General features: G+C 23.2%; 1 long non-coding RNA gene across 1 annotated transcript; it reads left to right on the forward strand.

The window, feature by feature from the left end:
- The first annotated feature begins 1,748 nt into the window (after positions 1 to 1,748).
- Positions 1,749 to 2,621, forward strand: LOC106789668. Its single transcript, XR_001382012.1, has 2 exons — positions 1,749 to 2,048; positions 2,390 to 2,621. It is a non-coding gene; the product is annotated as an uncharacterized LOC106789668 (long non-coding RNA).
- Positions 2,622 to 3,114: the final 493 nt, after the last annotated feature.

The raw sequence follows: 3,114 nt of genomic DNA on the forward strand, positions 1-3,114 counted from the left end.
TAATGGTGGTTCTGGTGATGACGTTTCATCGCAATTAATCAATACCACATTGATTAGAAAAATTGCGAATAAGATGACCAACGAAGTTTTCATCCTAATTAAAAGAAAATATTTTATCAAGAAAGAATTAATAAATAAATAAATAATTCTACACGCAAGATATTATATAATTAATTTCAATAATATATTTTTTTAATTTTAATATAAAGAAAAACACAATGTGAAATATAAAATAGTATAATTATTCCTGCATTTTTATGCAATTTTTGTTTCAGTTTGTAATAAATAACAATAGAAATTTGATATATAATAATCACGTATTGAAAATTGAATTTCAATTGAATTTCGTGATATTATTTTTAGAAATTAAAAAATTATAGTATATTCGAACGATTGTGAATATTATTAACAAAATAATTAGATTATTTTACCTTTCAATTAAAGCTTGTAATATTTTTCTCACAAAATCAAATGATTAACGAATCAATGATAAAAGATTGACTGATGCCAAACAATACGTGACAACGAGTATAAAAATATTAAACTACACTGAAGACAAAATCATGATCGATCTTTTATTTATAATCTTCGAAAGAAGTTACGAACACGTGATTATATTAAACTTTCTTTTAAGTACCGTAATTACGGTAATTTACAGAATCAACATTTAAATGTAAATTTACATTACAATGCAACATTATTGTTGAATCATAGATGTGTGAAATATGATCGTACAAAGTTGAATATAATTATTATATTCGTCATTTAAATTATTTGAGTATATTAATTTTAATGTATCTTTCTTTATGTAACAAGAAAAAAAAATTCCTGTTAACATAATTCAACAAAGATTAATAAGTATTTCTATTCCCTCAATTTTTTTATAATTATTTGTTTTATTCAAACGATTCGTATAAAAAGATAATAAATAAATTTAGATAAAATATAATCTTGCAATATTACGAAAGACGTTTCTATCAAGCTTTGCATATTAATTAATATCGAATAATATTCGAACAGATAAAAAAAGTTAAAATGTTTTTAATTAAAATTTTTTTCTCAACGTTGAAATGATACAAAGTTAAACCTATCATACGTGATAATAAATGTAATAATAATTTATGTAATAATGCATCTCTTAAATGCAATTGATTTTCATTCAAGTAAGATATTATTTGATATTAAACTTCTCGTTGTATAGTTTTGTTCCTATTTCCCCATAAAAACCTTACTATACTATCCTAGAATGATTTTCAATATATGGAAAATACTTGTCGTAGCGTTACGTTATTCATAATTCATAAATACGATCACATGAAGAGAGAAAATCGAAAGAATTATTTCTAAATTTATTTCATAAATATTTCATTGGAAAAAAAGAAAAAAAAAAAAAAAAAAAAAAAAAAAAAAAAAAAAAAAAATTTTTTAATCATCTTAGGATCATTTAACGTAAGTACAGTGATTTGGTGTGTGTGAAGATAAAAAAAAAGTGATTATCATGATATTCCGTAGAATAATCAAGTAATTCAATATGAATTATTTTTCAATCGTACAATTTAATCAATCATATATCTTTTTCTTTTTTTTTTTTTAAGATAATGAACAAATAACGTAAATCCTGGATCCTACTTTCAAGGACAAAGTTATTAAATCACTTCACCCGTACAATTTTTAATAATCCTGCAAAAGTTCCCCTACCGATAAAACAAAATCATTGATATTTTAATACGTATGTGTGTATTCTTAAATTTATGATGGTGGTGATGGGGTGGGGAAATATTTGTTATAAAAGGATTTGCTCGGTATCAAGAAGATACAAAAGATTAACATTTTCTTTACCGTGAACATTGTGTTTTACGATTGTTCATTAAATATGAATTCTTTCGTTTTTTATTTGATCACATTTTTATTAGCGACATTATTATTATCAACAATTGCTCATCCATTGGATATCGATACCGATAAATTATTAAATTTATCTAAGAATGGAACTGAAGTCAACTTACCTGAAATTAGTTTACCCAAAGAATTAGATCATTTGTTGGGTGGTAAGTTTTTTTTTTAATGTTATGGTAATCCTATAATTAAATGTATAATACGTAATAGTTTTATTAATGAAACATTTGTTTCTATCCGTTTCCTGTTTCTTCTTTTTTGTTTATCGTTATTAATTTTTGTTCTAATATTACATGCGATGTAATTTACGTATAATTTACATATACTCTCTCTCTCTCTCTCTCTCTTTCTCTCTTTTTCTCTCTCTCTTATAAATATTATATATATATATTTATTAAAATATATTGTGCAGAACCGTGAAGAAAAGTTTTCCTTTTATTAATCATACTCTTATTATTAACATTATCGAAATATGAATTTTGTTTTTCGACAGGTGTCGAAAGAAGAATTGACTAAAATTACAAAATCCCTTCGAAAAATCGATGGAATCTGTTTCTATAATAAATCCACCATCAATATACTGTCCTGATAATCAAAAATGTGACGAATATGGAATCTGCTGTATACACGTATCATCAAAATGAACAATCTAATCATTATTCTATCGAGATAATTATATTCAATTGTAATCATTTTCTCTAATAAAATTGTCTGATTACTTATAATGATATGATTTAACAATAAATTCCAATATTACATGATTTCTTTTTTACATAGAATACAAAATATTATATATATCATACGTGTAACGATTGATTTTATATTATATGAATAAGAATAAAAATTAAATTTTGTATTATGTCAACGTTAACTTTAGTTTCTTCGTTAAACACTGTCGTATCTTAATGACATTGATTTTCAATAACTTAATTAATAAACCATAATTACTCTCTCAGTAATATTGTCAAAGGAGAGTGAACGTTATCAAAACCTTTGACATTTAAGCTTTCGAAATATTTAGATAGAACGTTGTTTACTATCAATTAGGCTATTTGACATGAAAATTAAACCATTCGATCAGAAATTTGAATGATGAAAATAATACAATAATATATACATATACTATATATATATATATATATATATAGTATATGTATATATTATTGTATTATTTTCATCATTCAAATTTCTGATCGAATGGTTTAATTTTCATGTCAA

The sequence above is a fragment of the Polistes canadensis genome, unplaced genomic scaffold (assembly GCF_001313835.1).
Source record: "Polistes canadensis isolate GaletaPanama2010 unplaced genomic scaffold, ASM131383v1 scaffold_196, whole genome shotgun sequence".
Classification (NCBI taxonomy): Eukaryota; Metazoa; Arthropoda; class Insecta; order Hymenoptera; family Vespidae; genus Polistes; species Polistes canadensis.